This window comes from Gracilinanus agilis, chromosome 3 (genome assembly GCF_016433145.1).
Source record: "Gracilinanus agilis isolate LMUSP501 chromosome 3, AgileGrace, whole genome shotgun sequence".
In the NCBI taxonomy this organism is placed as follows: domain Eukaryota; kingdom Metazoa; phylum Chordata; class Mammalia; order Didelphimorphia; family Didelphidae; genus Gracilinanus; species Gracilinanus agilis.
The window spans coordinates 314,065,241-314,074,787 of NC_058132.1; positions in this window are offsets into that span (position 1 = coordinate 314,065,241).

The following is a 9,547-nucleotide window of genomic DNA, read 5'->3' on the forward strand; positions in this document are numbered from 1 at the left end:
GAAGATTGTGTAATTTATATGGAAAAAATTCCATGTAAGGCAATCAATGGATAAAATCCTTTCAGTGTTCCAAGATTAGATTTATTTTGTCTTTTGGGGAAAATATTCTTAGTTCAAACAAATTCAAGCTATCCTCTTGAAAACCAGAAAATGTGAATCACTTCATTTTCTGCTCCCCTTCCTTAACAAAATCTTTTTAAAATATGATTTATTGACATGTTAAAGTTTATACTGATAAATTACATAAATAATTGATGGAAGACTCTTTGTGACAAGTGCGTGCCTGTAGTAAAATGAACAAACAATAAATTGGAATCATTGGAGAAGCTTGCTTTTCCATAAGTTTTTAAAATTAAAAAAAACAGATTATGTCAAAACATTCTTTAATATTTTTTCTCTGACATTTTGCAATTCATGTTCTCTATTCTCTCCCTCCCTCCATCTCCTCCCCCTGCCTGAGAAGGCAGACAGTATGATATAGGTTGTACAAATATTATCATATAATACTGATTTCCATGTTCATCAAGTTGTGAAACATGATACATATTATTTATACTAGAGAAAAATCCATGGAGCTAATAAAGTGAAGAATGGTATTTGTCAATCTTCATTTGGTTTCTATCTGGTCCTTCTATGGTGTAAATGTTTTTCTGTCATGTGTCCCTCGGAGTTGTCCTGGATTCTTGCCTTGTTGATAATAGCTAAGTCATTATTTGATCATCATACGTTATTGTTGTTACCCATAAAAGTCTTAAAACCAGATATATTGCCAAGTCTTATGGGATCTCTCTCTTTACAGTGATATGAAGCTTTTCTTCCCAAAGTTTTATTTGAAGGAAAAAAACTTCCAATGTCCTTTGAAGTTTTCAAAAGAAAATAAAAAAATAAGAATTTTTCTTTTATGGTGTCAGGATGCACATATTGAGCAAAAACAAAAGGATGTGTCTGCATTAGGGGGTATCTGAAGTTTAGTACATTTATATACTGAAGGAGAATAGATAAGCTTCCAACTTATTAATAAGTTTCAAATTGTTTAAAGAACCATAAAATATTCTAGAACATGTCATATAATTTAACAATAGAAATACTTGCAGTTTTTTTCTTTTCTTTCTGTTCACAAACCAGTTTGATTATTCCCAGAAAACATGGAACTTTACTTAACATCTTTCCAATAACTTCAGAATCCTTTTATTTGAGAATCCAGAAAACAAACATATAGGATGTTTTAAGCAAAGATATTTTTGAAAAATAATAAATCTGAGTTTTGGAAGTATTCTCCCTCCTCCACCCCCCAAAATAGTCTTTATTTTTATATGCATTATCAAGATGAACAGATTTTTTGGCTTATTGCAGTTGACTACAATTTTTCCCCCTGCAGAAAATGCTGATCCTTTACTTCAGACTATATGTAGCTCCACACACATATTGGAGCCCTAACCTTTCTCCTAAGTTCTTTCAGTCTCTGACTGATCCTTATGTCATAATATGTTGTTGCCCCTGGCAGAGCATTCTTCTTCCCTTTAACATTCCTATCTCTCTCCCTCATTTACATAAGCCTTTAATTGTGGACTAAAACATCTCCATTTGAAGAAAACATTTTTTTTTTTTTTGCATTAGGAAGGGAGAAAGACATATGGAGAAGAAGCATGACCTCCTTCTATACTGGAAGTCACACTTTATAAAGAAGTCCTCTCCTCTGCCTGTGCTTAAGAATAGCCCTGGCCTTTTCATGATCTCTCTCCCATGCTTGGAAATACTCTCCTTCCTTATCTCTACTTCCCAGCTTTCTTGGCTTTCTTAAAGTCCAAGATAGCATACCTACAAAATCCACAGTAAGTCTTTCCCAAGTTACCCATTTGTTATGCATATGACTTGTTTGAACATAGTTGTTTGCATGTTGTTTCCCTCATTAGATCATTACATCCTCAATAATAGATTCTATTTAGCCATTCTTTTTGTAGCTCTAGCACATAAATGCTTATTCACCAACTGATCCCATTATAAAGAAATCTTTTCATTAAAAGATGACAATTTTAGCTAAAGATGTTATATAAATGTTATACCATACAATATTTTTAGAAATATTTTGGAAAATTATATGAAAATTAAAGGAACTGGAAACCAAAGAGGGAGAATTCATCCTTTCCACTGTGGGACACTTTATTCTAACTGATTAGAAATCTTTCCAATTATAACACACATACACCAATTTCTTGTTTCTGTATTCTGACAAATACTACCTGTTCAATTAAATTCCAAATTCAGTTATCTTAATTCTAACAGGATTGCAAAAAGCCTTCAAAAGAAACATTTTAGGAATCTGAAAACATTGGCACCACAAATCTATTTTATCTCATCTTTTTTCTTCCTTCCTTCCTTCCTTCCTTCCTTCCTTCCTTCTTCAGTGTTCCTTAGAGCTATTTTACTCCCCATACATGTGAAAACTTTTATGTTAGGATTTGTTAATGTAACATCAGACATTTTATAAGACTAAACCTAATTTTTTCTCTGTCAGAGGGTAGGGTCACATATCTCAGACTGATGGATTGAGTACATGCACTTTGAAAGTGAACATCCAGTTTTATACTGCCTAGAAACTAAAAAAACAGCCATTACTTCATTAATCTGTTGGTTCTGGTCAGTCCCTAGTACAGTGATTCATAATCTAGGGAACATAGAGCTTTAGATGGATAGATTTCAGAGGGTCTCTGATATAACTGGACAAATACAGAGCAACTGTGAACCTAGTTCAGTCATCAGCAAAGTAGTATTAAGATTGTTGCATTGCTTTTCATTATTTCACTTCTCTGACTGTTTATCACTCAATATTGGAAAGGGGATGAGTAGTTTTCATTGTTAAATTTTTTTTCAAAACTAGGACTTTAAATGAGAATTCTTAAGCCCTTGAAGGCAGCATAGACTTTTGTTAACACAATTGGGTGGATAAGCTAGCACTGTAGACCAGGCCAGTTTAAACATAACTGATAGCTGAGATAACTCCTAGTATGTTTCCAAGTAACTTCTTTAACTGTGAACAGATTAGGTTTCTATAAGTTCTTTTAATAAATGCTATTTGTTTTTCTCTTCATACTCTTTTTAATGCTGTTTAAAGAAATTACTAATTGTATATATGTTGTGTAATAATTTTTTACTATACTGTATAAGTGGGATTCATATATTTTTATCACATGAAAACACTATATATTTGAAAAATTACTTTGCTCCCAAACTGTAAATGTTATCAGAAATAAGGGCTATTATTTTTAGCTATCATTATTAACACTTAAAAACTCTTAAAACTATTGCTTCCTATTTTTCATAGATTCTGGATGAATTTATATCATGTTGTTGTCTTCTTTGATACTATGCTTTTAGCTATTTCTCCCAGAGTCACTGTCTTCCTTTGAATTTGTGTCCTTGGGCATTCCTGTATCCAGCAAAAATCTTTATGTTTTGGTTTGTTTCTTGATCATTCTTACATTTCATGAAAGTTACCTTTGCTTCTTTCTGGAAGGTTCTGTAAAATGAATAGACTTACTTGTTTGTTTGCTTCCCCCACCCTTGTTTTCTGCTTTTGCTTTCTCGGAGGGTGTGTGTGTGTGTGTGTGTGTGTGTGTGTGTGTGTGTGTGTGTGTGTGTGAGGTCNGTGTGTGTGTGTGTGTGTGTGTGTGTGTGTGTGTGTGTGTGTGTGTGTGTGTGTGTGTGTGTTTTTTAAGATTTTAGGGACTACTTAAGCTGAACTCCTACGAACTACCAGTCAAACAAACAAACAAAAAATCTCTCTAAACTCCTGACCTTGGTTTGGTCTGAAAAACAGAGCTGTGGGCTTACTCTTGAAGATATAGTAAACTGCTACTGGCCTTGGCCACTATCAGCCAGCTGATAGCTTTGTAGTTTTAGAGCAATAAAATTAAAGGCTGTGCTTTAGTCTGAGCTTCCTGACCTGGCAATCTGGATGTAGCCTTCAGCCTCCAGTGGAAGTGGCATTTGAAATCACCCTCCACTTCTGAGATCAAAGTGACATAGCACTATTGGCTTCTGATCTTGTTCCTTGCTTAATAAACAACCTCACGCCCAAGATTTTTTTTCCTTGCTTTGGACTCATAAGGACAGATCACTAGGGTAGCTTTTGCCTCCTTGCACTCTACCCCTAACTGCAGGTTCCCTTCTCTGCTTCTCTGCCTGTAGTGTATCTGTAATCTCCCTCCCCTTCCAGACAAATGAAGTGACTAAGCTTTCTGCTCTCTGAGTAGCACTAGATCTTTTTATTGGAAACAGGAACTCTTCTTGCCCCAGGGTACAGCCACAGGCAACTCACCCATTCACAACTAAACCCTTCTAATTATGTGTAATCCCTAAAGTCTAGATTTTTCTCCCTAAACTCTTTTTGGGTTAGAAATGATTTTGTGCAATTTTTTCTTGGAAATCCTGATCAGGTTCTAATAGGTCAGTTCCATTTTTTGGAACTTCAAGAAGAAGATATAAGAAACAACTGGACTATTGCCTCTTCCTGCACCATTATTATGGCTATTCCTAGTCTATTATGTTTTCGGATGCACTACAAAGTGTTCTGATTTACTTTCACTGGAGTATAAAGCTTACCTAAGATCCTTATCTGTAGCAAATTTTGAAAAGGAAAGGATCCAAAGGTAATTGGCAGGGGGTGGAGCTAAAATGGTGGTATAGGAGCAGGAGACTTCTGAATCTCCTTCCATTGATTATTACAAAGTATCTCAAAAGGACAGAAATCAAAATCAGATGAATAAAGGGGCTCTCCCACTGGATGTAGCCTTAAAGATAGGCAATATTTGGGGATTTCCACCCTATAAAGGAGTGAAACTGCACTTATTAAAGCACAAACTGATCACCCCTCCCCCACACCACCTACTGTGCCAGAGTCAAAGCAAGGGCCATGGAAATCTCTAAATTCTTGGGGGCTGGCTGAGGGTACCACAGACTTACCCCTGAGAGTGTGCAAGGCCTTGACAGAGAGACTTGAGACCCAAGGCAGAGGAGTGCAGAGGCTGGGCAGCAGAGCTCAGAGCTTGGGCAGAAGTGGAGCTGGCTATAGCCAAAGCAGCAGGGATTGGAAAGATAGCTTCAGAGCAAAACACTTCATTCAGGATTCTGACTGGGAAGGGAAGATACTACCAAAGAAAAGCCCTGCAAGTCAGAAGCAAAGAAAGCAATCAACATGTAGGAACCACAATCTACTAGTAGCAAAAGGAATAAGCAGCAGCAAAAAAGGCACCCTGGATAATTTCCATGGAGAAAAAGAGCAAAATACAGAAGAAAAGCAAAGAGTGACAAACAAACAAACATATCCAAACTTTCCTAAAAAAAAATGGAAATTGGTCACAAGCTCTCAAAACTCAAAAAGAAGCTCAGAAACCAAGTTTCTGAGTAAGTAAGTAAGATAGAAAGATAGAAGGAAAATGGGAAGAAAATTGGGAAAAATAAATGAAAGTAATACAAAAAGAAAATAACAGCTTAAAAGACAAAATTGCCCAAATGGAAAAAGAGGCACAGAAATCAAATGAAGTAATAAGCAAATTGGATACCAGAATTGACCTGCTGAAAGCCAAGAAAAGCAGGATAGACTAAACCAAAAAAAAAGGAAAATCAAAAGAACATAGCTGAAAATCAGTCTTTATAGACTTTGTGCAAGTAGAAACTAATGATCTCACAAAACAGCAAGAATTTATAAAGCAAAATCAAAAGAATGAAAAAATAAAAGGAAACAAGAAATATCACATTGAAAAGATAACTGATCCGGAAAACAGATCCAGGAGAGAAAATTTGAGAATTATTGGTCAACCAGAAAGCCTGGAACAAAATAAAAGCTTTGACATCATATTACAAGAATTTATCCAAGAAAACTACCTTGATATTCTTGAAAAAGAGGGCAAAATGGACATTGAAAGAATCCATAGACACCCCCTACATTAAATCTCCAAAGGTAATAGGCAAGGTTGCTCCATGAAGAAGATAAAAATGAAAAAAAAATATTTAAAGACATGGAAAGTATAATTTTGTTGATGACTATCTCTATAGTTATAATGGATTTACTTTAAAAAATGGTAACTTTTAAAATATATATGCATATATTTGTACATAATTTTAATTAAATATTTTTCTATTATAAGAAAAAATAACATTCATTTTTTAAAAATTGCAAATTTCAAATTCTTTCCCTTCTGTCTTTCCCTCACTTGTTAAGAAAGGCAAGCAATAGGATATCAATTATACATGCTGAGTCATGCAAAATATATCTCTATACTGGCCATGTTGTAAAAGAAAAAATACTCACAAAAAGAAAAATAAATAAAAAATACACTTCAATCTGCACTCAGAGTTCATCAGGTCTCTCTCTATATGCGTATAACATTTTTCATTATGAGTAACTTTGAATTGTCTTGGATAATTGTCTTGATCAAAGAAGCCAAGTCTTCTACATCTTTACAATGTTGCTATTATTATAAACAATATTCCCGAAGTTTTTCTCACTTCATTTTCCACCAGTTCATATGGCTTGCCAAGTTTTTTTCTGAGTTGATATTATTCATCATTTGTTATATCACAATAATATTCTATCAAAATCATATACCACAACTTGTTCAGCCATTCCACAATTTATGGACATCCCCTCAGTTTCCAATTCTTTGCCACTATGGAAAGAGCTGCTATCAATATTTTTATATGAATAGCTCCTTTTCCCTTTCCTTGGATCTCTTTAGAATATAGACATAATGGTGATATTGTTGGGTCAAAGGGTATACACAGTTTTCTATCCCTTTGCTTGTCCAAATTGTTCTCCAGAATGGTTAAATAAGTTCACAACTACACTAATAATCCTTAGTATCCCTATCTTTCCACATCACTTCCACGATTTTTCATTTTTCCTTTTCTATAATGTTAGCTAACCTGATAGGTATGAAGATGTATCTTAGAATTATTTTAATTTGCATTCATGAATCAATGGTGATTTATTAAATGTATTAAATTGTATTTATTTATTAAATATTTTTCCAATATCTTTTGCTTGTTAGAAAAAAGGAATCTGGATATCAGTTAGAGAGTCAGGTTTCTATCCTGGGGAAGGTAGCTTAAGTACTTGAAAGTCACAGGTGAAATAAATAAACAAGAGGAAGCTCAAATTGAAGTTGATAACTAGTTGATGAGTTGGTTAAGGATAAGTAGGTTTAGGTTAGTATATTTGAAGGCCAGAAGGCAAAGTCTGAGAAATACAGAATCATTGGGTCAGGTATGGGTTCACACAGTTAGTTCTAGTCTGCTGGAAGAGAATAAACTCTAACAGTATTGATTATGCAACATGGAGTCATTTTACATTTGATGAATTCTATTTTTGAGAAATATTTTCTTCAGTGAGCTTTTTACGTCTTTTAACTATTTGTCCTATTCTGATATTATGGAGTTATTTTCTTTATTATTTTTGTACTACTTTTATCATTTATCCAATTTTGATTTTCAAGTTGTTTTGACTGATATTTTTGTGCCTCTCTTATCAAACTATTTTCTTTTCATAATTCTCTTGCATTTACTCTCATTTCTTTTACCCTTTTTCCTTTACAGGTGTAATTTGATTTTGAATTTTAAAAAATCTCTTTCTTTAATTTTTTTCTTTAATCTAGGAATGCCTATTGGTCTTTTAAAATTTTATTTTGTTAATTAAAAAGCAGTCTGACAGAAGTTAAGTGCAGACCAACATCTCATACCTTATGCCACAATAAACTCCAAATGAAAACATGACCTAAATATGCAAAAGCCTTCTCGTTAAAAAAAAAAAAGGAAAAAGAGGAATTAAGAATTAACTTTAAAATCGATGGATAAAGTGAAATTTATTAGTGAAACAAGAAATAAAAATGACATAAAATGAATTACTTTGATGTAATAAAACTAAAAGTTTAGGTATACTAAAAACCAATGCAGTTAGAAGGGAAATAGTTAACTGAGATTCTTTATGCAAAATTTATATCTGACTTATGGATGTCTTTATTCAACCTAATATTTAATACCCTTTCTTAAATTGTCAATTACCGCAACAATAATCCTTGCTACATGAGTTGATAAAAAAGTTTTATAAGTAAGGCTCAAGGAGTCAAACACATTAAATGTTTGTAACCAATGGGAAATATGATAAATGACAACAGATTCTGATATCTAGAAATGTTTAATGGAGTGGCGCAGGGTGTGGGGCTATTTGGTCATCACTAAGATCTTTATTAATGATCTTCACTAGAAGCAAATAGACCATTTAACAATTGCTGATGATAATAAATTAGGAGATATTACATATGCCAGCAAGGTCTAAAGTTTAGGAAGGAATTCAGGAGAAAAGAAAAAAAAAATAGCCAGGAGGGGATTCAGCTTGGAAAAATGCTAACTCATGAACCTCTGAGAAGTCAGTTGGAGAATCACTATAAAAGCACATATTCTTAAGATAAATCACAATTATTAAGCATTGTTAATAAATACAGGTATTATCATGTTTTATGGCCTTAGTAAGTGGTCCAAAGTTATATAACAAGTAAAAAAAATGATGACTTCCTAATTCTGAAAACTCTGCTTTATAAATATAGCCTGGAATTTCTCTTTTTCAGGCCATTGCAACTGTAGTCTCTTGGAAGCTCTACTTTGTAAGTATTTTTATCAACATTTCTTTATATTCTTTCCACTACTCCTAAATTCCTCTGACCCTGTTCTACTTCACTTTTTTGTAGTTGATATTATGAACCTAGGAGCAAGGTTATAAATTTTTCCCTAATAATTATTTTTGATTTATTGTTTTATGTCCTCTTCCAGTCTTTCAAGATCATATGGGATTCCAAATGTTATCCAATTTAATTTAGTTTCATGTCACTTGTAAATCTGAATATTCTGTCAAATATTCTTCTTATCAAGAAAAATGTTGAACAGAAAGAAAAAAAGAATTCATTTTTGTGTCTTCTCCAAGATGACATCAATCCATTCATCAAAAATGTTTGTGTCTATCTTGCCAATCTATTTTGAATTGCACTAAATTTTTATCATATCATAGTATGCAAAAGAATATCATTTAAGTCACAGTCACATACTTAGTCCAGCTCTTTTTGAGTGATGTGCCTGGTGCTTGATACAATCAGAACAATGCCATCCTTAAAGAAGAATATATGTAGAACCTCATCATGTATAGGAAATTTCTCTTCTCTTTGGACAACCTCATGAATATGGTAAAAATTTTTTGTACTATCTCCTTCATTTGAGCCTACTTTGGTATTTTTAAATCAGAAATTCATCAAATAAAGTTATCTGATATGTTAACATCTTTCAAGGAATCTTATAAGGTTTGACACATGCAATAGAAACACAAATTTTCTTGGAATATGTTAAAGTGGTATTTTACTCAAGTAAATAAAAAATTTTGAGATTATAGAAAAGCCCATTAAAATTACAGCACAGGTAGAATCTGTTTATATGCCATAATAGACTATTCTGTGGTAGAAATAGAAAGGAAGTTGGATTTGACTGTTGAACATAAATACAAGAA